General features: G+C 36.7%; 1 protein-coding gene across 9 annotated transcripts in view; it reads right to left on the reverse strand.

The window, feature by feature from the left end:
• The window catches only part of MAGI2 (membrane associated guanylate kinase, WW and PDZ domain containing 2), a 1,294,930-nt gene that overhangs the window by 674,979 nt on the left and 592,252 nt on the right, over nt 1-27,699 (reverse strand). The window contains exon 1 of one of the 9 annotated variants that reach the window (XM_074340651.1): nt 12,147-12,439. The exons of the other annotated variants lie outside the window; for them this stretch is intronic. The gene's annotated coding sequence lies outside the window, so the exon portion shown is untranslated. Of the gene's footprint in view, nt 1-12,146; nt 12,440-27,699 lie in introns of those variants that run through there. 9 annotated transcript variants of the gene reach the window in all.

Consider the following 27,699-nt stretch of genomic DNA (forward strand, 5'->3'; position numbering starts at 1 on the left):
CCCTTACCTAATACCTATTTAAATAAATTGAAATTCTCCTCTCTTTCTATGTAAATGTCAATTTCTTCCTCTCTGGTGAATCATTATCTTTAATACAAACATGCTAAAAATGCTTGTCTTTTTAAAAAATCAATTTTGTGGCCCTCTTTCCCCTCCAGCTACTGTCCTATTTCTCACTTTTACAGTAACAACTGAAATAAACAAAATGATTTATCTGCACTCTCTGTCTCCATTTCTCTCTTCCTGAATTCTGCATGTCACCAAAGCCAATGGACATTAGTAAATCCTTATCTCATATAACAAATCAGCAGCATCTGACACAGTTGATCTTTCTTTCTTTGAAACATTTCTTCACTTGGCTTAGTGGACACAATTCTGTCTTGTTTTCTTCCTCTCTTTCTGGCTGTGACTTCTCAGTCTCTTTTGCTGATTCCCCCTTGTCTCCCCAACTATGAAAATTATGTCCCAGCGCTGAGTTAGGAAGTACTCGCTACTTTCTATGCTCTGTCCTTAGATGATCGCATTAGCTACATGGCTTTAAACACCACATATGAGCAACTGACCTCAAATGTGCACTTTCCCAGGGGCCTCAGTCCTGAATTCCAGAACTACATATCTAATTGCCTGCTTGATCGATCCTCTGGTAACTAACATGCATCTCAAACCTATTATGTTCCAAACAGAAGTTGCTATATTTTTCTACCCCTATAGATAGCTCTCACTTCCATGAACACTTGACTCAAAGTCATTATTTTTTTTTTAATTTTGCCTTCCCTGGCCTCTCTTTTAAAACTCTCTTTTTCCCCTTGCCCTGACTTGGGACATTTAATGTTTCGCTTCCTTAGTTACATGTTTTCCCGCTTCGTAGTTCTTGCTATCTCACATATATTTTACTGAGTTATTGTTAGTATGTTTGGTTTCCCTCATGAAAGACAGGATATTTTTCTGTTTTGTTTATTGCTGTATCACAAGCATCTGGAAGAGTGCCTAGTATACAGTAGGCACTCAGTAAACATCTGTAGTATGAATAAATGGGATATGCTAGAAATACAACGTGTGGTTTCCATGGGGCTCAAAAACGTTTCATAGTCACAAGGCTTAGTAACGTTAAAACTACTCTATTTTTATAGCCTTCTATTTTTTTATTCTCCACATTAAAATGAGTTTGCATGTGCTCAGATATACTTGAAAATAATGATATATATCAAAATTCTTTCCATATTATACACTAGATATACACATCATTACATGTACATCTGCTTGAAAAAGAACAGCTTCGTGACTATGGAGCTGGACATCAGAAGTCTAGCTGTTACAAAAGGGTCTCATGCTCTTTGTTTTTTCCATTTTGCCTCAGTTCTGTGCTGACTGCACATCATTTTCTGGGCAAACGATACTCTTTATATCTCAGCCAATACAGTTTCTTCTGCTTGAAGTGTTCTTTCTTCATTCTACAACTGAAAGAGTGATATTTATTGTTTAAGATCTTACTCGGATTCTCCATACCTCTGTGAAGCCTTATGATACACCAGTTAGAATGATTTATTCTTTCCTCCATGTTCATATTACTATGCTAGTTAACCTGTTATATTTGGATCATTTGTTTACATATCTGTCTCCCACTAGATCATGAACTTCTAATAAGCATAGACATCTCTGTATGTTCAGCATTTAACCAAAATCTGGCACATAGTAGATACTGAATCATTGCAAAGGCTCATCAATTCATAGACTGCAAGAACTCTACCTATGTAAACATATTTTTAGGAATTCATTGTTAGAATGAAAATTTTAAAAAGATTAGTTTCAAGAAAATAACACAATATAGTTTTCCAAATTAAGTAACTACAAATCTACCAGCCAGGAATGATAAAATAATGTAATATAAACATTTTAATATTATACTAGAAATTCAAATGAAAAGTTTGGGATACTTAAAATTTTCTACATAGAAATATAAAGACAAATGGCTTGATTTATTTTTTTTTAATTATGAATTAATTTCTAGGTTAAGAATTATAGCACCAAAATGATTGTATGAACTTCGTTTAAAACCAAGAAAACCAGCTAAATTTAATGAAGTCAAAAGTAGATAAATTTTTTGAGGGCACTATTGGTACATGCTTTGGATTAGCCCTGTAAAGTTTATGTAAACAATTTACACAAAAGTTGTGTAAAGAATTTGAAAAAGTTAATTAGGAGCCCTTATTTTTCTCCCTAGTTGTAGATTTAAAATGGCAAATTCAATGTAGCAATGCCATTTCAATATGAGGATTTGAATATCACAGTGTGATAAATTCATTAGTTGTAAGAAAGAATAATATTAATATAAAATTATGATAAAATTGTTAATTTCACAAATACCTGTTATTTCCTTTCATATTGCTATGACAATATAATATGCAGATTGACAATACTTGAGTATCTTAATGTGTAAGTATATGTGTGAAATTTTTATCATACACTATTTTCCAAGATAGACATTTTTTTTTTTCCAAGTAAGGTCTTTAAGAGAATAAAAGATATCTTTGCACAATTCCTCTATGAACATGTGCCTTTTATAACTTGTATGGTTTTTTCCTTATATGATATTTTTAAGACAAAATTGTCAACTGAAGTATAATAATGGTGTAAAAGTTCCAATATTAAAATTTCCACCCAGATTAAAAAAGAATCATTGTGTAATGTCAGTTCTTAGAATTAAAGGCCTGCAATTGGATTTTAATTCTTCTGCTCCCATGCTCAATTCCTTCAGTATCTTAGCTACTAATGAGAAGCCCCTTTCCCTAGTAAATTCTGACATTAACCTTCCTTGACAATTTTATTGAGAAGTGCCCTACATTTCCTATATTGGAAGAAGGAATGTGATATCAGGAATTTGAGTTTCTTCTTTCACTTTGTATCTCCAGGGGCATTTTATTCAATACGTAAGTATATGTGAGAGAGAGAAGCACATGATGTCCATTAGCTTGTCCTCTTAAAATCAGGTAGCAGGAAGTCAAACCAATTATCCTCAGTGTCCATTTCCAACAGGCACCTGAGGCAAATGCCTAGAGGGTGGCATTAGGAGATGACACAGAGGGTGCCAAAAACATGTATACACATTTTAAGAAAGGAAAAAACTGTATTAAAATTGTAATACTTAACATATACCAATAACAAAAGATGAATACAAGTAAAGTTTGACTTCTGCAATTACAAGAGAAGCTCAAAATGGTTACCATCAGCTCAATTTTAATACAGTTTTTTTCTTTCTTAAAACGTGTACACATGTTTTTGGCACCCTTGGTATGTATCTCCAAACAAGAATCCACTAGGAGACTGTGGGAAGGCAAAGTTAGCCATAGCTGTTGTTTATTTATTGAGTGAGTACTATGTGCCAAGTGTGCTATAGGAGATAATTCCTCATCCTCATCTCTATGTCAAAAAACCTTGCCAAGAAATATAATTTCCATTTTACAGAAGAAAATGAAGTTAAAAAGCCCAAGGAATTTGTCCAACTTTATACAGCTAATATGTGCCAGCAGCCAGACTCCATTCTAGTCTCTCTTGCTACACAGTACATTGCTCTCCAATGTACATAATAGAAGTTGGATTGGGACAAAGAAGAAGAAAGATATTAGACTCTACTAAGGCTCATTTCCCCCTTTTTTTACCAGAACATGTAGAGATGGGTGACCTGGAGAATTGCTTTCATTCTATAGCTTGAGAAAAGAAATAACCTTGCATATTCACAATTTGTCCCTCAGTTACTAGACAAGTTGTAGTTTCCAAAATTGACTAAAACTTCATAAAAAGTTCTCTACAATAGTGCTTCTCTAACATCAATGCACAATTTAACCATTTAGGTTCTTATTAAAATATTCAGATTCTGATTCTGTAGGTTGGGATGGAGCCCAAGATTCTGCCTTCTAATAAGCTCTCAGGAGATGCTGATGCAGCTGGTCTATGAACCATACTCAGAGCAACAAAGTTCTGTGCAAAGGTTAGCATCTCTCCTTTGTCTCGTCACTGTAATAGTGGATGGATATCAGGGAGCACTGATGGAGAGGTCTCCACATCATTTTGGACAAATAAAAATTACATGATTCATGGACCCTATCCAGAGTTAATTTTTCATGTATCAAATCGTTTAGCCCAATTTCCTTTAATTCTACCTCTCATTGCTCACTTTTGATCATTAAATTCCATAGTTTCTTGGAGAAAATATGTAGTGATTTCTAGTATGATTAACATCTATTTTCAGCTTTAGTAAAACTGAGATAATAAAGACAATTGATTAAAACAAATGGAGATTTTGAACCATTTAATTTCATCAACACGTATAATACTTCTTCCATGATATGGACAAGAAGATCAGCTTTTTAAGCCATAACTGTAATATACATTAACTATGTTTAATCTCCTCTATTAGGCAATGGACATAGGAGATAGTCAAAAAGTAATTCTGTTTTGGGAGAGTATATTCCAGTGGGAGAAACAGAATAGTAAATAGAGAAGCATGTGTGCCTGCGTGAGGGTGTGCGTATACCACTATGGGGAACAATCAACTTTTCCCAGGATCAGGGGAATAGTAATCAGGGAACGTTTAACAGAATACCTGTATCTATAACTAGCACCACTTGGAAGGGAACATTCCAGACAATGAGAGAAAAACACGCAGATCCTCATAAGCATGACATAACATGGTATGATTTGGTACTTTTGGCTCTAACAGTTGTTGAGTCAAGTATGAGAAAAGTCCAGGCTTCTATGGTAGACTTTAATTCAGGCAAACCCAGATATGGAGAATTCAGTAGGCTGGAGACAAATGAATGAAATGAATTCAGTAGGCTGGAGAGGAATGAAAACTGCTAACTTCATCAAAGGCCTGCCCGTCTCCAGCCGTAGTTAAATGTGTTCTTTCAGGTTTGGGTGACATGAACAAGTAATAGATATAGCAATAGTTTAATCCCAATTTCTTTTTCCCCTGACATAGATAAACGATCAGCCATGGCTTTTCTTAAATTCGAATGAAAGAAAGACTTATGATTCCCTAAGTAGCAACTACATATTAGGAAATAAAAGTTACCATATGCAGCAACACACGAAGACTTGCATGCACAACAGGAATAAGTTATCATAACTTGGGGATCCACAAACAGCAGAATTTCATATAGAATTAACCAATCCCAGACTTTCTCATGTTTTTTTTTCTTTTGAAATAAAAAAGGAGTAAAAGATTTCATTTTCTGAAATGTTTTTTTTTTACCTAGCACATATTGAAAGAATAATGCACATAGGTGTGTGGAAGGGGCTGTGTATAACTCAAAGGAATGATTTATAGTCTCCTTTTCTTTCTTTCATAGCAGTGAGAGCACCTAGAGGACTGTCTTCTCAGTCTTACCCACAAAGCATTATTATAGCCTTAGCTGGAAAGGGGTCATTCAAGGGACACCCCATCCTGTTCTTTAAATAGATACACCTGAATTACCCTAAAGAGATCAATATTTCCATCAAAACAAAGAAAGTTTAAAAAGTAAACCTAGTAATTTTTCATAAGACTTAACAACTCTTGTACTTAACCTAAAGCCCGACCACTAAAATAGAAACCACTTACATCAATAACTTTATGAGAAGTCTAGTTATAAGTTACTTGTCCTACTTACAAAATCACTTAATTTCAATTCTCTCATTTTTTTATATGTATGCAGCTTGCTATTTTCTGGCTTCTTGGCTACGTTCATTCTTTTCAGGAATTTTTACAGGGAACCCGCAAACTGGGTACAGGGGTGAAACAGGCTTGTACTACTAAGAACATATTTAAAAATGATTATTACTGAGTTCTATGATTTAAGTTTTGTGGAAGATCAGAGGACAAGAATGTTTCCTCCTTCTCGTACTCTGGTGGGACTGTAAGTTTTCTATAAGGTGTTAGGCTGACAGCGAAGAAATGAAAACTCTACTATATATCAATAAGATGATGTATTTATAGGACATGAACCACAAGAGAGCTATACAAAGCACTTTCAATAAGCCTCAATTAAACTGATCAATATCGCTAAAGGAATCTCTAAAAGTACCTCTGACAGAAAACTTCTTTGAGATTAGTTTCAAATGCTGAGATAGAGTCCTTCAAAGCATAATGGGAAGTAAATTCCAATGTTTAAGTCCTAACTCTCAGGATCTCAAGGTTATGGCTTGAATGAATGAAAGCTTGATTATTCTTGAATGAAAGTTATTTTTGCTTTTTATACTTGAAAAAGTAAACATGAGCAGTATCCTGTATTAAGACTTATAAGGACACACCTTGTACTAAATCACTTTGAACATTTTTATTCATGTTTTTTCTAAAATGTTAAATTGTTCTTATCCTTCTTCTCTGATAATTCAGAGACATATTTCCTATCAGTCATTGTCCACTTGAAGTCCCACTTCTACAAATCTTTTCCTCAATATTCTAGTTTTATTAAAATCTGCACAACCAAATACAGTTCTTGATTACAGACTCTCAGAGCAATACCAATTGTTTCTTGTGAATTTAAGCTCCACAGTTGAAACGTAAGATCCCTAAAGACAAGCTTCATACTATATACTCTGCTTCACAATCACTCATATTCATAAGCAGAGCACTAATCACTTCATGACAGATTTGTTTAAAATGCAAATACTGCTAGAAGGGTTAACACCTAGGAAAGCTTTCAGAGCTCACAAGCTAATTATCAGCTTAGTTAGCAAGGTATACACAGTGTCAGATGAGACCTAGGTCATGGATGCAAAGAAGTGGAGAGAATAGACTTAGAAAAAGAGATGCTTTAGAGCAGGGGTGTCCAAACTTTTTTCAACGTTTTTCACCAAGGGCCATATGTGGCAAAATACACAAACAGCCGAGCCACTCACTCAAGGTGAAGTACGTATTGCCTCACCTGGTTTATTTAAGTAAACTAAATATATTTTTGGAATTTGCTGCGGGCCAATAAAAAATGGATTGCGGGCCAGGCTGCAGTTTGGACACCCCTGCTTTAGAGGGAGTAACAGACAAAGAAAGACAAACCACAGTTTTCCCTAAGAACACTTTGATGTGGGTAGCAAAGTTCATTTTGAAATATCTCAACAGTAGACACTCAAGTGTTCTTTCTCAGATGGAAAACTCTGACAAAAGGGAGACCCTGGCGATACTATGGTACAGTTCACCTCTCAGGTGCCCTAATTAGCTAACCCAATGAAAAGAATTTTTCCTTATTGAGCCAAAGATAGATACACTATGTCTTTTCACTAGTATTGGTGCCTTAGTATTCATTGGTTCATTTATACAATCATTTAACAAACGTTTAGTACATACCTAACATGTGGGATAGCACAACCTCAGGCCTAGTGATTCTATTGTGAGCAAAATGAATTTGGACCCTAACTTTAGAAGGTCCTGCCTCCTGGCAGAGAGAGACATTAACCAAATAATGACACTAATATAAAACTAACAATTAAACTAGTTAGTGTAATAAAGAAAAAGCATAATTAGTCCTGAGCACATTTGGCAGAGAGAGCTAATGTAATGTAGGGGGCATCCAAGAGGGCAGAAGAGTGTTCTTGAAGAAGAAAAGGCATGTGGAAGGAAACACGAAGCTTTCTAAAAACCAAAAGACTTTTCCTAAAAAGTTGTCTGAACGAAAGACTGAGAACCCTTCAAAACTTGGGCAGCAATTCCTTAGCTTGGCATTTTGGCTTTTCTGGTCCTTGGGATGAAAGAACCCAGAGGGCTCGATTCTCTTCTGAGGACAAGGGAAGACTCTCATCTCCTCTTCCTTTCCTCCTGGCTGTGTTTGTGCCTTTGTAGGCAATGCCTGGCAAGACCTGACTCCAACCAAACTTTGACTGGCTTTCAAAGTCTTATGGAATCTGTTGCTTGGAGGAAAAAGTCACAGAAACTCCAGGCTGAGAAGATACTAAAGATACCTGAATTACTTGCGGGAATGGCCTAGCTCAGAGATGTCATAATTATAGCAAAGTGATCTCTTATTATTAAATGTATTATTCTCCCAGCCTTAGCCCCAAGGATAAGAGGAAGGGAAGCACATTGAGCCCCTCTGGCTCTGGGATCTCAGCTGGGGTCTTATTAACATGGGAACTTTCTGACCTGCAATGCTTCCATCAGAGTCATCAATTCAGCTTGCTTCTTCATTGGCTGACTGCCTGGCAATGAGCCTCCTATTTCATAACATGTCATTGTTAGTTTCCTTAAAGACTCCAAAGTTTGATTTTCTTTACTGATTTGTGTGTGTGTGTGTGTGTGTGTGTGTGTGTGTGTGTGGTGTGTGAAAAGGGGGGGAAGCTATTCTGACTGTTCTTTTACAGAGTGAATTTTAAATTTTCAAACACCGTGATTAGGAGATTTTAAAATCATTATCACTTTCATTGAATTAGATATATGTTTGTGTGATTTGGGATAAATAAATCTATGGGAGAAAACAAAACAATGCACTACGTTTGGAAAATATGCTTATTTGACAAAAGCCATTTTTGTAATAAAAAATAGGGAAAGAACTAACCCCTGTGCAGTATGCTTAGCATTTTTTATAAGCCCTGATATGCTTGAAATACACAAAATCTGCTTTAATCTCTAATATCTGTGAATCACTTGGATTGATAATTCACATCATAACAGTGTTCTACGTTTTTACGATCACCTAACGCAGTTGAATAGCAATATACTTTTATTTGTTTATTTTTTCAAATTATATTAAAAATCTTCAGAGTAAGCAACTGAGGTCTTAGAAGTGAAACTGCCGCAGACTGTGTGACTTAGAGCAAAAGCTGAAGATATGACAGACTTAGAGGAGAAATGTACCTGAAATTGAATATAAAATTAAAGTATTTTAAACTCAAAGGCTTTTATCATGACTCTATTTATTTAATGCCATGTTGACAACTAAAAAGGCTTTTAAAAATTGAAAACAGAATTTAGGGTAGTAGAGTTCTAAAAGTGATAGAGAAAATGGATGTTAGAAAGCAGGCCATTACTACATAAGATAGTCTCAGAAAGTTAGAAGCTTTGTGTTCAAAGATGCTTCAAGAATAATTCAGTTAGGATAAAATATCTTTTACTGAAACTTAACTGTTTTATCTCAAGTTTTCCTTTCTATGGCACAGGCACCTTACGAACAACTAATTTTACTCTTAGAAAATGTTCTATTTTCCAAACTTGAAGCTTGAACAATATAGGCATACTGAAATTTATATCAACCTGTGAATTTTTATTTTTTAGCTCTCACTAAGAATTCATTGGTTATCCTGAGGGTTACTGGAGAATCACATACACCTCACTGCAAAAATTTCATGTCAGTCCTAGATATTCTAAATTTTTCCTTATGTGAACTGCTTGTATATTATAGTTATTTTGCTGCTTTTAAAACAAAATTCCATTGGTGGGAAGTTCTTATGATTCATAACTCTTTTGTATGTGAATACTATCTAGTTTAAATATTAGCTTATAGAACAGCTGGTGAGCTACACTCTTAGTTTTAGAAATGGTCCTCTCATTCTAGACATCTGAAATTTCTCTGGGTAAAACCCTCTCACCTGTACTCCTTAATATTTAAGAGTGTCCTTACTAATCCTCCCGTGAATGTCGAGATCCACGTTTTCATTATATTATTTCGTATTTTTTTAATTGTTCAAGCATAATTGCATCAATTTCCCCAACGCACACTATGTACTATAGTCAAATTGTCTCCATGTATAAAAGCAGTAATCAATCTACATGCAGTGTTAAAGTTCCATTTCCGTTGTTCTACTAAAGAGGTGGATCCTACTGCCTCTGTAAGCTCTTAGCTTTTTACCAATATTATTCCCAACAGACCCTAAGAAAATCTGTGCTGTAACTTCTATCCTAAGGAAAAGTGTTCAAGATGAAAACCTTTAAAGGGATACCATTCACTGAAGCAAGTGGTACAATATTTAAAGCACTTATGGAACTGTTTCCATAATGCTGTTCAAATTATTGTACTGGAAGTCTTACTTGTCATAATGTAGAGATGGCTCCCTGCCATCAGAAAACCTTGAGGTCTTGAAAAACTATCATAGAAATAGTTATTCTTTCTGCACTAGTGCACTGTTTTGCATCCTCATGTTGTCCCCTCTAGTGGACAGTGCTGTGCTTCATGCATAAAATAAGAAGAGTCCAACCCCTTCCTCCTGAACCTAGGCTATACTCAGGCAACCCTCTTAGAGTGCTATAAGAGAAAGAACAACCGATTTCACAAACCCCGAAGCAACACATGTTCTTAAACAGTCCCTCAAACACACAGCTCTCTGCTACAGCGCATCCTGCCTCTGCTGGCTGCAGCTTTCACAAACCAAGGAGCAGGGTGGCTGCTGTAGCACCTCCAGTCCCTGTTCAGCTCAGGAATTCCTTGATAAGCACATGTGGGGAACAGGATGTGAGTGCATTCCCTCCCTGCTTCTAACTCTTGGACACGATCTCTCTCCTTGCACAATGGGTCACAATTCAAAAATGGAAAAGATGGGAAGGCAAGGGCACTTTATCTTTTCAGAGATGAATGAGAGGCAAGTAGCCTTATGTTTTTACCTGTCACTTCCTGTGAGGAGAGTCCAAATGTAAAGTGTCACACATGCGTGCGTCTTTTTTTTTTTAAGAGAAATTGTATACTAGCCCACTTAACAACAACAAAAAGTGCTTTATGTCATGTCCAAAGAAATATAATCTACCCTTTTAAAAATGGAAACCTGTGATTGACGGAAAAATATCTTCTGCTAGCCTTGGTGGGTAGTTTGTACTTGAAGGAAAACCGTCACCACCCACTCCCCATTCAAGCCGAGATTTAAAAAGGCAGACAAACTGAAAGGAACCACGAGCCAGTCTTTCCCTATCAGAAAACTGCCATAGGAGCAAGTCACGTTGGGGAAAGGCTCGACCACTAGGACAGACCATCTCCTCAGGACGGGAGGAGAGATATGGAGCCATTTTTCACTAGGTTCACAAGAAAATGTCAGCTCACAGCTGCTAGAGCACTGCCAGAGCGCATCTTAATTTGGTCAAAAGGGACCCAGCCAGTCACCCGCACAGAACATTTTCTTAAAGAGTCCATTACAAATCTGATTTCCTCTGCTCTCAGCATCTTCTGGATATCGTCTTTGGCAATTGCGTGCCACAGATCTGCATCCAATTCAAAACTAAACGCCTTTCCCCAGTTCCTCTTAAAATCATGTGTTTTAGACACTTCTGAGCTAACAGTCCAAAAAAAAAAAAAAAAAAGAGGAAGCAAAAAACACCTTTCCCCACTCCCCACCCTCCTCCAGCTTCTGGACTAATATCTCTGGGCAGTTTACTTCAGAGCAGAGCAGGTTCTTGACCACAGCACAATGGCAAGTGGGCATACAAGTCTGCTATCGCAGAAAGCACAGGAAATGCTTTCTTTGTAAAAACACAGGAAAATACACATGCTGGAACAAAGATTCTCTATCTACACAGCAAGAAACAAGAGAAATTATGTGTTTGTTTTACACACATCTGTACCCACTTATAAAAGAACAGCTTTGCACCTATTTTAATTATGACATATTGTATTCTTGCCTCAAACCAGATCCCAACAAAATTAATTTTTTAAGCTTTGTCTCCAATGGGAGGTAAAACATACTCTGCCAGAAGAATACCTGGCGTGTGCCTTTGTTGGTAGGGTGCCATTTCAAACTTATTGTATTTGAACTCAATTATGTGGGAAATTAAGATAAGACAGATGCAGTCCGATATCTGAATTATTCTGACATTAAAGAAATGCTAAGTCAGCAGATATTTGCTGTTTACATGTCATAATAACCTAATCATGCATTTGCTGCCTTCTGGAGCAAATTCTAACTATTCTCCAAACAGCCACCTGACAATCTGGGGCTGAAACACACATTCTGACTCAGAAGGAGACATCATGACGGCTCTCCACTGGCTGTATTAAACAAAAGCTCCACAAGCAAACGAGAGGCATTTGGTAAACGAAGTGAGAGTCGAATCAAGTTTAGGTTCACATCTGGTGGAATATGGCACTGCCTATCCAGGGGTTGGGGAGCAGAGGGTTTGGAGGTTATGAATAGAAAACACACACATATACACAACATAGATATTTAAGCCAGACCCGGGTCAGTTTCAGCTTACTAACCTAGAGCTCCGTTCAAAGGAAGCAGAGAAGTCGCTCGTCCTCTCCCACCTTTCCATGGTCCTCTGTCAGTGTCTTCTCAAACCACCTGTACTGATCCAACCCATTTTCAGATCATACAATTTTCTTGATAGAAGTAGTCTCAGCTGAGCTTTGATTGTTTTCAGCATGGATGTCTAGAATTTTCCTCTTTGAGCCAGACACAGCAACATAAAACTGCCGCTGAGGTCTTTTGTTTTCCCCTCCTCTCAAAGATGAAGCATGCAGCACTTCTCTCTCTCTCTCTCTCTCTCTCTCTCTCTCTCTCTCTCTGTCACCCTCCCTCTCCCTCTCCCTCTCCCCCTCCCCCTCCCCCTCTCCCTCTCCCTCTCCTTCTCCCTCTCCCTCCCCCCCTCCTCTCCTGCTTACACTCTCTCCCTCATTCCCTTTCACCAACCCCCACCAGCAACCTCACTCGATTCCCTTTCAGTCAGGTCATTTACATCTCCAAGCATGAGAACCTGTGTTCTACACCCGCCCTTCTCTCACTTTTGGATTTTCACAGCTAAAGGTGGGGGAGGGCGGCTCTAGGTGAAGTCAGGTGACCCCTCTGTTAAAAGCCAGTGAGATGGATGGAGTGTGTGAATTTTAATATACACACAGGCACATTTACATTACAAAGCAGCAAGAAAAACCTAGCTTCTAGAGATTAGACATTTTGGGCTTTGCTTTCATAGTCCCCTTTTAGCAATTAAGAGAAGCTAGTATAGTTTAATGAAATGTAATTAAACTTTTAAGTATTAATAACGAGGATGCATACTTTCCGAATGATCCAACTGAACAATTCTTTTAATCCTGTAAGCATGACTGTTTCTTTTTCTTTCAAGGGTCAAAGAATTAGTCATTGTACTATTTACACACTTTTTCAAATTGGTCTTTTCTTTGACACCTAGTTTAACTTATCTCAAAGTTAAGGACCATCATAAAAGACAAAACAAAATAAAAGCTAATGTAAAAGGAAAAATAAGTGATGGAAAACCTGAGCACATAGAATAGATATAAATCAATAATTTTCTATTGTGGAACTAGATTCAATAATGAATAATTTTTTTGTTCTTAGGCAAATAACTTTTCCCTTCAGTGTCTCTGTCTTAAAATAGAAAATAAATGTAGTAAATGTAATATCTCCTCTTCCCACCAATCAGGCAAGCCTGACAGAGAAAGCAGTCCAGGTAGATACACCACTCAGGGTACCAGACACAGAAGTAACTGGAAAAACTAATGCTAACCTTGTACATTATTGAAGATAACTTTATAGTCTACAGACCTACACCCTAAAAAGTAAATCTGCTACCACCTCGTTCCCTGCTCCGATGTTTTCGATATCCAATAGACAGCATCTCTTTGATCGCTACCATTAATTAGGAACGATATGCATTCTGCTTTTAGAAACACTGCAAAGAAAAATGAGATACTCTCCATAAACGATTTGAGAACTCAAGATAAAAAGTACTTTACAAAACTAAGTGATAAGTCATTAGAAAAAGAATCGATAATTTTGGTGAGAACAAGTATCAGAAGAAGAATCTCATATTTGGCCTTTGGTGTTCCATGCATGGATTCTTAATTTCAAGAGGATGGCGATACTGGTGCCTCAGCAAAAAAGGAAAATAGGGGAAGCGGACAGAGAATCACATTATCTCAGTCTTGAAAGATAGCACTTTGAACTCTTAAACAAACAGTCTCTCATTCTCTTGAAAGCGATGTCAGGAGAGCTTGGGATTTACTGCTGGGACTGGGCCCTGCAGCTGAAATACATTCAGTCCCCGGCATCAACATGGCTCACAGGTAGACGAGAAATAACAGCTATTCACTGTCCTTGCTTGTTTTGTGTTTTAAAAGCTTTACCTTTCATGGAAAATATCCTATTTAGGCTTTTAAAATAAATTTGACACTAACTGGCTGCAAATTTAGCTTCGGTGTATGCTACAGAAATTGGCACCAAAACATTGGATAATAAAAAAAATAAATCTTCGCTCAGAAAAGTAAGTTGGCTGAGGCAAATTTAGGAAGACCTAAAATTTTATAGGATGAAAATGTAAAGGATTTCACTTTACAGGCATAAATAACCAAACTAGCCTCTCTTTCCCCTCTCTTCTTCCCTTCTAGTGTTGGGTATCTTCATTCGGCATTTACCCATTTTATTTTTTTTTCTCTATCTCACCCCTTGGTCCTCCTTCTTTTGGCAGTGGTGTCACTTTCCTTGACTATGCACAATGTTGGCAGTGAGAGAGAATGGGAAAGACCTCTCTTATCTTGTCAGATAATACTTGGGCTTTAACCTAAACACTAGTGTATGGCAACTTTGAAGCTCCGTGTTATTGTAACAAAGAGGAATGAACGTGAAATCTAGACTGCATTATTTTAAATCATTATTAAAATCAAAGCATCTTGGTTTAAAGAGCCTTCTTTTTTTTTTGGTTTCAATTTCATTGGGGAATAGTGTGTTTCTCCAGGGCCCGTCAACTCTAGGTCGTCGTCCTTCAACCTAGTTGCAGGGGGCACAGCCCATCATCCCATGGAGGGAATCAAACTGGCAACCCTGTTGCTCAGAGCTCATGCTCTAACCAACTGAGCCATCCAGCCACCACATAAAGAGGCTTCTTAAAGATGAAAATAAATTACCAAAAATGATACAGCAACTAACCCCAGCCATCTTTCTAAAATGTCTTCCAGAACGCAAGGAACAAACTAAAGTACTGACAAAGTAGAATAAATCTTTACTTGTGCATTCATTTATTAACCAATGTTTATTGAGCAGTTCCTTTGTGCGAAGCACTATTCTAAGCACTGAGGGGTACAAGATAAATAAAACAAGAGTCTGGGCCCTTTTGAAAACTGAAAATATGTACCACTGACATACAACAGATGTTAATGCAAATATTATAGAAGGTCTGAAATTTGGGGGGGATTTCTCCTTAGAGATGCAGGATAGTTACAATAGAATTAGTGGCTTTTGAGCTAAGCCTTTAAGAATGGGTTTTCTAATCAACTATAATTTAAAAAGTTAAAAAGGGGGAAAAGGTGAAGGGAAATAAAAGGTTCAAATTTCCATGTACAAAACAAGTAAGTCATGGAGATGTAATATACAGCATGGGGAATATAGTCAATAATATTGTGATAACATGGTACAGTGTCAGATGGTAGCTGGACTTATGGTGATCGCTTCTTTAGGTATGTAAATGCTGAATAACTATGGTGTACACCTGAAACTAATATAACATTGTACATTAGGTATATTTTTAATTATAGAAATATTAAAAATAAATACATAAAAAATAAAAATGGGTTTTCTAGGTAAGAAAGCAAAGGCAAGGAGATTGCAGGCCTAGAGATACAAAAAGCCTAAACGAACAGAGACCAGTGTGTACTGTAGTATAACTGGACCACAGGGTCCTAGGGGGGGAGTGGTTTGAAAGGTAGATCAGAACAGGCTATGGAGGATCTTGAATGTTCTGCACAAGTATCTATGTTTTATCGGAGATGCAGTGGCAAGTTATATAAGGTTCTTTGGCTAGTAAATTATTTGTTTTACAAAGATTATTTTGGCAGCAATGCAAAGGATGGCAGCACCAGGAACAATAATACTAGTATAAAAACTCTCACATTAGTGCTGAGGGATTTACCTTTTTAAATTCTCACAACTTTATGAGGTACTATTACTACCACTTAACCATTGGGGAAAGAGAAGTCTGGAGACATTAAATAATTCACCAAAGGTGAGAAAACTAATCAATGGCAGTTTCTGGATTAGGACTCAAGTCAGTTTGCACTACGTTATTAATATATCATATCTTATTCCCTAATCATCTGGAACACAGTATTTCATAGTTGAATATATCATTATATAATGTTGTTATTGTTTTGCTTTTTGCTCCTCTGCATACTGGTTAAAGGCTCGATTTCAGGAGTAGACTCCGACTTTGGGTTTAAAGCCCTTCTCTGCCATTTTCAAGCTGTGTGGCCAAAGGTAAGTCATTTAACCTCTCTGTGCCTCCGTTTCCTGACCCACCTCATAGTTTCATCTGGAGGCTTAATGCCAATCCATGTTAAGTATTTACTACAATGCCTGGAACAATTAGATACTCACTAAATGCTGAATATTATTTTGTATTATCATTATTGCTGTGGTTATTAACAAGTGAGAAACAAATTTTCTGTGTATTCCCATATAAGTTTTCCACCTCATCCAGTGGTATGTAGGGATGAGAAGCACTGTTAAGGGTGAAATTTGGTAAATCAATAACGCAGTTAGATTCAGCTAGTTGGCAGTTTGACTCACCACATAGCTCGCTATCTAGCTACCTGTAATTAGACTTTGCCTTTAGATCCACCCTGATATTCAGCTGTTTCCTTTTTGTTTCTCCCCTCCCTGATTTAATTTAAGAACTCTGTTCTGTTCCCTTTCTCAAGGCTACCCATATCTCGTTAATCCATTTAATTAACAGAATCCTAACCTGGAAATGAGCAATTTCTTAGTAATCCTCAGGCATCCTGACACCAGAATCCAATTTGCAACTCCCTTGTAGTTTGTACTGGTGACACATAAAGTGTCCCAGGCCACGGTGGTCAAGTCTGAGTCTGGAGATAACATTATCTTCAAACAGACCAGACCCCAGGAAACGATGTCAGCCTTCAGACCTGCCTGACCGACTCCCCCTTTCCTATATAAGAAAAAACTAACCCAATGTTATGTGCAGCTGTCCCTATCAGACTCTACCCTGGCAAACGCCTTTTTGCCAGTATTTCTCTTTCAAACAGAAACCTGTGGCAGCCATCATCTTTGGACACTGCCATGGGCATTCTTTCTCTGCCCAACCTACAATAAAACTTTTTTGCTTTCCCACTTTTCTGAGTCTGTGAATTCTTTTACCTTATGCAAATGACCAGGGGTTAATTCTATGTCAGAACAAGCACCACTAACTCTGTGCATCACTAAATGTAGTTTACGGAGCTTTCTTTCTAGTTTACAGAGCTACAGTTGATCAAATTAGGAAGCTGCACTAACTACTATTGAACTAGTCATGAACTACATGTATTGCTTTATTAGTAGGTCTCTAATGTATGGTCTCTTAAGACACTTGTGATGACTTTCTGGCAGGCAGAAAGTGGAAATTTCACAATTTTTAAAAAGCCAGAACATGCATTTTAGCAATAAGCTAAATATTCATTCTTCTTAAAAATCAATTATACCCATTTTATGTATAAATTACTGTCTATTCTTTCTAAATAAATATTTCCAGTATTTTTATGGAACATTTCCTTATATTCTGAGATGTGCATGCTTAAAAGATCTTTTAAGTATGCAATGTACTTGTCAGATAAGTGCATGTTAGGTGTAGATACAATATTGTGTTTATATGAAATCAAAACCAAATAAATAGTAGATCTTATCTGATGGTGGGGGAAAAATTCAGCATGAGCATTATAGTTATCACATTTATAAATTATAGACAATCGTAACCTCAAGAAAATTCCCTTCTCTTTTCAATTACATGAAATGTTACTCCTAATAGGAAAAGATCGTACTTTTGATGTTTTGTCTGAATGTGAACTAAACGATCAGTGTGTTACTCTGTTGAACATTGGGTGTGCGTATAGAATACATTTGGTTTGGCAACTACAGTTAATGTTTGCAGAGCCTGGATCTCTGGGAACTTTCTTTCCCTGCCTCATAAGTTGCATGACAATTTTCATCAAAAACAATTCATCTCTTTTAGGCTGTTTATGTCATATTAATACATTTTCAGTCACTGTCACAGGTATCCTATTCTACTTGAAAATAGTTATATGTATGTGTATGCAAACATAATTATTATAGGCAATGGTTAAAGTTTGATCATCCCATTCTAAGAGAAGAAAAGCAAAAAGCAGAACATTCCTGCTTTGGGTTTTCCTTTAGCCTTGACTAACCAGCCAAAGCAGGTGCTTTAAGAATGCCCTTTAGGGCCGGCCCGGTGGCTCAGGCGGTTAGAGGTCCGTGCTCCTAACTCCGAAGGCTGCCAGTTTGATTCCCACATGGGCCAGTGGGCCCTCAACCACAAGGTTGCCAGTTCAATTCCTCGACTCCCGCAAGGGATGGTGGGCAGCGCCCCCTGCAACTAAGATTGAACATAGCACCTTGAGCTGAGCTGCCGCTGAGCTCCCGGATGGCTCAGTTGGTTGGAGCGCATCCTCTAAACCACAAGGTTGCAGGTTCGACTCCCACAAAGGATGGTGGGCTGTGCCCCCTGCAACTAGCAACGGCAACTGGATCTGGAGCTGAGCTGCGCCCTCCACAACTAAGACTGAAAGGACAACAACTTGAAGCTGAACAGCACCCTCCACAACTAAGATTGAAAGAACAACAACTTGACTTGGAAAAAAAAAAAGTCCTGGAAGTGCACACTGTTCCCCAATAAAGTCCTGTTCCCCTTCCCCAATAAAATCTTAAAAAAAAAAAAAAAAAAAGAATGGCCTTTAAATATAGCATGATGTCAAAGACATGGGGCGTTAGCTGCCCTGACTTCACCATTTCTTATGTGTGTGGTACTAGACAAATTATTCATTTGTAAAACAGTGATGGTATCTGTTGCATAGAGTTCTCAGGCGTTAAATGAAATAATGCATATAAAGTGCTAAGCAGAGTGCCTGGCACATTATCAGTACCACCACCATCATTACCACCACCATGACGTCATTATCATCATTATTATCACCACCACGGCCACCATCACCATCAAAATCATCACCCCTCTCCTACTCATTATCGCCAATATTTACCATGTACCAGGCACTGTTCTAAATAAGCACACGATAAATAGTAGCTTCCATTATATTGCTATAATACTTTCTTTTACTGGTTTTCAGCTCAAGACACTATGTATTCTGAGCCTACCACCCTGAGGTAAAACACACTATCATGTTCGAATAGGCTCTAATCAAAACAAAAGTTTACAATTAGAAACCTTTTACTACATGAAGTTAAAAAGGGCCCAACACGCTTTCCCTTTCACTAGTCCTTTCTCTTCATAAATAAATCTCAACATCAGACCTTGCACATGGAAGGCCCTCCCTAGATGATTTCTAAGCCCTCTGAAGACAATCCATCATGCCTTAACAATCCACATGACAACAAGCTTCACACAACTGCAGAGACCAAAGCACAAATAGAAGAGCTTTCTGTACCAAGTGGGCATAAACAAATTCTACTGTTGACAGCTGTCCTGTATGGATCTGCATTCCTGATCTCAGAATGAGTCATCCTGCTTCTGACTTCTAAAAACAAAGACAAATTATGATCTTTTATTTTTTTTCCAGAAGCTCATGCTTTTCTATAACCCTTCATCTACTTTACCTTGTGAACCCCATCAGATGTACATAAATGGGGCACATATAGGGTCTCCTGCTCTACAAGATACACTTTGCTTGGGCTAAGCCTAGACAAAATTGTGAAGTGAGTGCAATTTGCTATCCATACCTTCCACTTCCTTTCCTCTGCCCTTTAAATCATCCAGTGGCCTTTCTCCATTCCCTTCACAGTCTTCCCCTGCCTGATTTTGATTCTCACCTCATAACAAAACCAAGATTCAGAAGAATACAGGGTAAATTTGTATGTGTTGCCTGAAGTAGAGATACTTATTGTCGTAGTAACTTAGATGGTTTATACAATCTCTTAAAATGAAGACATTCCTTGGAAGTAGAAACTAAAAACAATTTCTAGAAATTTTAAACCATGGCCTGAAACATGTTTATTTAAGTGATGAAACACAACAGAGCATATTTCTCACAAAGTCCAATTTCAAAACATGAACAAACATGAATTGGGTGGGAGCTATGCATTCTGACTTGCCTAACATAGCATTGGGAAAAAGGATAGTGGACTGGCACCTTGGTTTTGAATCATAACTTCACCAGGAAGGGATTGTGTAACTTTGGGCAAGAGAGTTTAAGACCTCTACACCATAATTTCCTTACCTGTAAAATAGAGAATATTATATCTAGAAGTAAATGCAATCATGAAATGGCTACCACAGAACTTGGAACATAATAGGTTCTTGGGAAATAAGACTTTTCTTCCTGCTTTTCTTAAGTAGTCAGTCACCTATTAAATAGCTACTTTTTTCCCATGGGTCATTTTCCATGGGTCACCTGATCTGCTCACATCTCTTTCATTCACCTGACATTTACATTAGTGTCTTTCAGCATAGGATGTTTCACTATTCAAGCACGATGTGCTTTTGCAGAGGGTCTAAATTTTACTCAAATAATCTACTTTCCCCAAGGCACCAGAATAGCTTAATGAATTCAAAATAAAATTAAATTGGATAGAGAAAAAGAAGGGAAAAATATAGAAAGAAGAAAAGATAGGAGAGGGAAGAGAGAGAAGAATTAGTTCCATGATTAGCCTGGAGGTCAGGATATGGTACGAGAGTAGAGAGAGTTCAGTTGAATTCTATTAGGATTCAGGAGACCTGGGCTTCCATAAGTCATTTAATGTCAATGACCTTCTCTATAAAAGGAAGATAGTGAACTTTTCTGAAGATTTCATCCAGCCCATAGATTTTGGTTTCATGAAACTAGAAGTAAAATGTTTCTGGGATTAACAATACCTTTCAATACAAAGCCCCAGGAATTTTTTTTCTGCACCCAGCGACCACCCTATAATTCAAGCACTTGTGTAAATTTCTGGCAGAAATTGGGAATAAAGCTGTATAGAAGCAAAACTTTCAATGAATGACTTGGCAATAATATTTTAGATAAATGTGAAGGGTCCTGCAATAGTCACAGCAGTTTGTAGAAAACATGCCCCATTATGGCAGCAGCGGCTGCTTCATGTTTAACAACTGGCTCTGTGAAAACAAAACAAAACAACAAAAACAACTGATTTGTTGCATTTGCCAATTTTTGTAAAGTAAATATGCCGCTATAACCAATTTCCGCTTAAAGTCACTGAACTAAAGTGGGGAAAAGATGTGCACAGCTCTTTCAAGTCAGTGCTTGTCAGGTTCAGCATATCACTGAGTGTGTGTGTGTGTGTGTGTGTGTGTGTTTGTGTGTGAGTGTGTACCTGAATTTATAAGTCACTTTAATTTTCTTTAAAAAATAAATAATAACAGGACAAAATATCAATCCAAACACTTTTTCAAGTAACTGTGAGTGCCACGTGTTTCAATTATGCCCTAATCATTTTCCTTTTTTTTTGGCTGATTACACAGACTACTAGTCTACCTCTGTAAATTTCAAAATATAACTATCAATAACCCCAGCAAATAAAAGAAGACAAATCCCCACGTTCCCAATCTTGACCTCTTTATTTCTTTCCCTGTACAAGCTTGTTCTTCCAAATGAACTTTTTATGATTTCTTATGATATGTGTGAGGTTTTCGAGGAACCCCCAGGGCAGGGTTCCTCCAGTAAATCAGCAGGTGACAACTGCAGTATTTGAAAGGACTGTATCAGCAAATGGCCATTTGGGAAACCTGAACAGAAAGGAAAAGCAAAACTATCCCACGCCTTGTCTTCTTTATTCCTCACCTTAAAGTGCTGTAACTGCTTGAATTCCTCTGGAATTAAAGCAAGGTGACTGACAAGTTGTAGGGAAATTGCATGCATAATTTACATGGCACCGTGAGCAAGCAGAGGAGTTGTCATTTGTATAGACCGCCTCACAAATGATATTCAGATCGATTGTTTGAGGAATGACTTCTGATTGCTGAGACAATTTACTTCATCTTATTCATTTCCTCTGATTGTGAGATGCAGAAGTAAGAATAGAGAGTTAAATGTGAAGAGTATTCTATGAAAGAAAATTTACACAAGTGCTTGAATTATTGTCTATATAAATGGGCAGAAATTTCTCCCCACCTACTAAATAAAGGAAAAAGAAAAATACTTAAAGCATTGTGGCTATTTAAGGGAAAATGAGATTAAATTAAGGGATAACTCCTCTTTCGAAAATTACAATAAAGGGGAGAAAAAAAATCCTAAGATTTCAATTGTTGTTTATAGCACAATTTACTTATATCTGAGGATAGCCTACATAATAAAAAAGAAGCATTAGAAAGTTAAAATAAGAAAATATATTTTTATAATAGAAGAAAAATGCTTCAGGGTTATACTAAAGCAAAGGACGCTAACATCGGGAAGAATATCCTAATTATTAGCTTGGTAGGTGCCAGAACAGATGACTGAAAGAAACTGAACATTAGACACTGAAGAAATTTTGCGTTGAAATCATTAAGAACACAATGTAAATTATCTTTCTTCAACTGTTATTTTTCTTACTAATGAAAAGTTAAGTTAGAGTAATCGCTTGGAGTTTCTTCCTAAATAGTTATTTAAAACTCCACATTTTCTAAAACTCCAGATCTAAATTTTAGATAACTTCATAAATGATGAAATAATGAAATAATAAAGTTAAAAGTGTGATTCAGATTTTTCAAAATTTGAGGTCTCTAAATTTTAGATTGTCGATTTAAGAAATAGAATTCATATCTAATATGGTTAAAAATAGCACAAAATTGAGTCAAAGCTGAGGTTCCCTCCAACTTAAGACTATTAGCAATCAGGTGATGGCTTCCAACAGGACAGCTGGAGTAGGAAGAGAGGAGAAGAAAAATGCATCATAAATTCCTTAGGATAAACCAACAGGTCTCAGTTCACAAGTTGATTCATGGTCATGTACAAGGACAATTTTGAGGGTGACTAATTCCTAGCTTGGGTCTAGTGGATTTCACTTCTCACTCTTCCCTGTCCCACTTCATATCACCTACCCAACCATCTTACAGCTTACAGTCAGTGAGGGATGGGTTGGTTAGTCCTTTGATGGAGGGGTGGAGAAGAAATGAATTTGATTTTGAACAATTTTGAGTTTGGAGAACCTGTCAGAAATCGAATTGGAAATGTTAAAGGCATCAGAGCTTGGAATGTAGATTTAGGGACTATCCAGGGTATAACTGAGTCCTCTAGCTGAAGCGGTAAGAATGGGTGATATCATTTAGGAAGGGACTAGGAATAAGAAAAAAAATAAAATGAAAACCAGTATTTGAGGTGTGAGAAAAGGATTCAGAGCCATTAAATGACATGTAGAAAGATTGTCAGAAAAACCGAAAAATAAGACAGTGATCAACTGTGTGCAGACTGCCTGTGGGTCAGGCAGATAAGGCCTGGAAATGGCTGATGAATGTGGCATTTAAGAGATTTTTTGTAGACTTTGAGAGTACTAGGCAGATTACTCTGAGGAGAGATGGAAGGAAAAAAACACACGAAATAACAGTGGCTTCTAAACCTGGTTATCTCTCAAAATCTTCTTGGGAGCTTTAAAAATACATTTTGTTATGTCCTTTCCTTGGAGATTCTAATTAGGTAAATGAGATTCCTTATCTCATGTTAAGTTCTTGAATTTTGACCAAACTCTAATATGTCTCTTATTGTATTGCATTTTGTACATTTTTATTCTCATCTCTCAACTAGTCTGTAAACACCTTGAAAGTCAGAACTATGTTTCTTATGCTTTTATATCACTCACAGCACCTAGCCTGAAAAATAATAGATTCTCACTAATATGTGTGGGTTAATAGGTCATCTTACTATGGCTCTTTAAGATAAAATCATCCAGGTGATCAATTACAATGACTATAAAGACTTAAACACGTACTTGAATCAAGATTGGAACATCTTTTATAAGAAACAAAAACTTGATGCCAAAATGAATCTAAAGGGTGTCCTGAAATGGCCAGCGGCAGGAAATAGAATGTTTTCTAGAGTGATTCATGACATAAAGCCATGTCAGTTTTATTTTTGGAGGATGTTGATTTGACTTGGAGATGGTTAAACGTATCATTCTGGTATGATGTGTGTGTTCACATGATGCAAAAGAACATCCATCATTATAGCTGTCCCTTGATAGCCTATTCATTTACAGTGCTATTTTAGAACAGTTAAGTTTTTTAATTGGTTTCAGTGTTTTTGGAAGGAAGTTGCACTGTATAGGAGTTCTGGAGCTTTGCCCCCTATGGATTTTGCTATTGGAATTCAATAAAATGTAATTGAATTGCAATGGGTGAATCCACAAGGTGCCAGTTGCTGGCTCTCAGGTTAAGGAACTCTCCTCCCTCAGGCACCCATGCTTACCAGTGCTGAGTCCCAGCCCAGGGTTTTGGAGAATAGTGTTATTCCAATGAACACCTGTGTGTATTAATAAATAGCAGAATAATTACTGTAGTGAAATCACGTTTAATTTTAGGAATTGAAAAACAATCACCATATTTCTTTTCTAGAATATAGGATATGGCCTATTTCTTTAAAATGTCAAGCATAGAGACACAGACTTTATTTAAGAAACAGAAACGCTCCTTTCCTTCTTTGATTGATTCTAGGATATAGTCTTTTCCCATCAAGGAAAAGATAAGTGGACCATGCTTTCTCAATGCTTATACTAATAGCGTTGTCAAAATGTATCAGGGAGCTTTCAAAGGCATTATCTCATTTGATCATTATAACCATCCAATCAGGTAGCTAAGGCAAGTATAATAAACCAGTTTTTCAGATAAAAACAAAAACAAAAACAAAAAAACCCTGAAGCTCATAAAGGTTAAAATTAAGTGTAAACTAGGTTGTGTTTTTTTCTGTATTTTTCCTTACTGTTAAATAATGGGATTGCTTAGAACTCTTTTTTTGCATCATTCTAAAGGTTCTAGCTAGGCATGCATGGTGCCAGAGTTAAGATAAATAGGTCTTTTCTTCATACATATGTGTAAAGTTATGGGGGAAAATGTTTCACTTACATTTATATCTATATGTTCAATAATGTAAACAAAAAAATTCAAACTAACGTGAAATAATAAAGTTATCACCCTAGAGCTTTATTACAACATAATTTTGAAGCTATTGTTTAAATTTGAAAAATCAAAACAAAATGACACTAATTAAAATATTTTAAAACGAAATAAATATCTGCATAACAGGAATGCTTTTAATTTTTTCTACTCCAAGTTCGTTTATTTAAAAGTAAATTAGCTTTATGCAAAACTTATTTTGGAAACAAAGTAGAGATTGAATACTTTTATTTTAGAAACCCTTTTTATTGGTTGTAAGACCAATAATACAAATTTGTATAAGTGCTCTATTTTAACTTCCACAAATTTGGAAAAGTCTTAAGAAGTATTAATGGGAAAAAATTAAAGATCATTATTTAAAAAACAAAAACAAAAAACAAAACTATTGAATTGAAAAACTTAAAATCTTTACAAAATGAATTGTCTATTTTGCCATCATGGTAAAAATACTGCTTTTGACACCACTCACTTTTCCTCTCTGGGCATGTATATAACTTTTTTTTTTTTTTTTTTTTGGTACTCTGTTATTTGTTTTCTTTTTTGGGATTTAAAACTATGTCATTTACTCATGTAATTGCTCCTCTCATGGCCATATCTTTACTACTTGCATTTGAAGAAAAACATGTTATTTATTTCTCCTCTTTCCTGTTCCATAGGTGAGTCATCTAACTCTTTGAGCTAAGTGTCCATATCTTAAAGTATAAAGTTGGACAAGAAATTCTTTATGATCCCTTCCAGTTTTAAAACTTTATTATGCAGTTTTAGAGAAAACCTGAATGTTCCACAATATGGTATAACACTAAAGGGCAAAGATGAAGACAGTTTCTTTTTTACTCTCTGCAAATTATGCCTGGACACTTCCCTGATGATATTTCAGGGAAACCCTAGAAAACTACACATTGAGAACGAGAGAGAGAGAGAGAGAGAGAGAGAGAGAGAGAGAGAGAGAGAGATGGTGAAGCGAGAGATGGTGAGGAAGGTGGAGAGAGACAGAGAAAGGAGTCTACTGGACATTTATGGATGCATGTGTATTACAGGTGGAGTTAAGCACTATTATACTCCAGAACTGGCTCCAACGGACTCCTGCCTCTGTGTTAAAAGCATCTCTATGCTTCCGTGTACTCCGAAGAACACCTTGACATCATCCTTTCCTCCTGTCTTTCACTCCTCACAGAAGAATCTATTAGCAATCCTGTCAGCCATACCTTCAAAATAGATTTAGAATCTAACTCCTTTTCACTACTCTCACTACCAAGAAGCTCCCTTGATGTTTAATCTGGATTATGGCAGTAGTTTAATTGGTCTCCTCATTTCTGCTCTCTCAGCCAGACTATGGACCTTGTTAAAACATAAATCAGATTCTTTTTAACTCCAATTAATTCCCATCTCACTTGGAGTAAAAACCAATGTCATAACATGATTTGTGAGGCCCTTCACAATTTGCTGTCCACTCCCAACACCTTACCCTTCTTTGCTTACCAGGTTCTGGCCACAATGGCCTCCTCATGTTACTTCTAAAACAGTGGGCAGACTCCACCAAGGGGCCTCTATAGTTAATGTTCCCTCCACCTGAATGCTCTTCATTTAGCTATCAACAGGGTCAGCTTCCTTATTCTTTTCAGATCTTGATTCCAAACTTACCTTCTAAACTGAGGCCCTTTCTGACCATTCCACTCAACTTTTATCCCTCACTACCCACCTACCACTCACACTTCATACATCTCTTTCTTACTTTGTGTTTTTTCTTAGTACTTATTAGTACCTAACACATTGATTACGATTACATATTTGAATTATTTATCATTTTTATTGTGTGACACCTCACTTAATAAAACAGGGATTTGGGTCAGTTTTGTTCATTTCTATAACTTCAGTGCCTAGAACGGTGCCTGGCACATAATCAGTCCTCAGTAAGTATTTGTTGAATTGAATTGGATTTAACAACAGGATGGAAATTGTGAACTGTGTCTTGAAGAGTAGGTCTGACACTGGATAAGTGATGAGGAGTGTAGAGGCCATTTTTTTTGTAAAGAGAAGTATAAGCCATTTGCGAATAAGGACCTACTTTGGGGAGTATCATATTCAGTTTTCTCAAGTTACAAATGAGAAAACTGAGTCACAGAGCAGTTAAGGTCACTGACAATTACAGAAGAACTCAGGCCTAGAATCCTGGTCCTTAAACCATCCCATTTGAGGATTCTTTCTAAAGATGCAAACTGTTTAATCTTCAAGTTTAATCAGAATGAAATACAAGCAAGATAAAAAAGGATTTTTCTGTTTTACCTTAATTGTTATCAAATCCTCAAGTTATATTAGCCATAAATAAGCTAATGTTGGATAATAATCGTCTTATATAATAACATCCCCTTATTAAGAATTAATGTTGTATAAACATAAAAAACACTTTTAAACTCTGAAATTACAAAAAGCAATGGTATTCAAGATGGTGTGAAAAGTAGATGGAGGTCAAGATGATAAAAAAATGGCAGAATGTCAACAATTGATGGAGCTGGGTGATGTAGGTAGAGTTCATTATACTATTCTGTTTACTCTCCGTATGTTTGAAATTTTCTGTAATAAAAATTTAAGTGTTAAAAATAAACTGGAAACAAATCGCAAAGTCTCACTCAGTCTTATTTTCTAGTCCCTTAAAAAATAGTCATAATCACATGAGCTACCATTTTCTTCAATCTCTGCTT

This window comes from Rhinolophus sinicus, linkage group LG09 (assembly GCF_036562045.2).
Source record: "Rhinolophus sinicus isolate RSC01 linkage group LG09, ASM3656204v1, whole genome shotgun sequence".
NCBI lineage: Eukaryota > Metazoa > Chordata > Mammalia > Chiroptera > Rhinolophidae > Rhinolophus > Rhinolophus sinicus.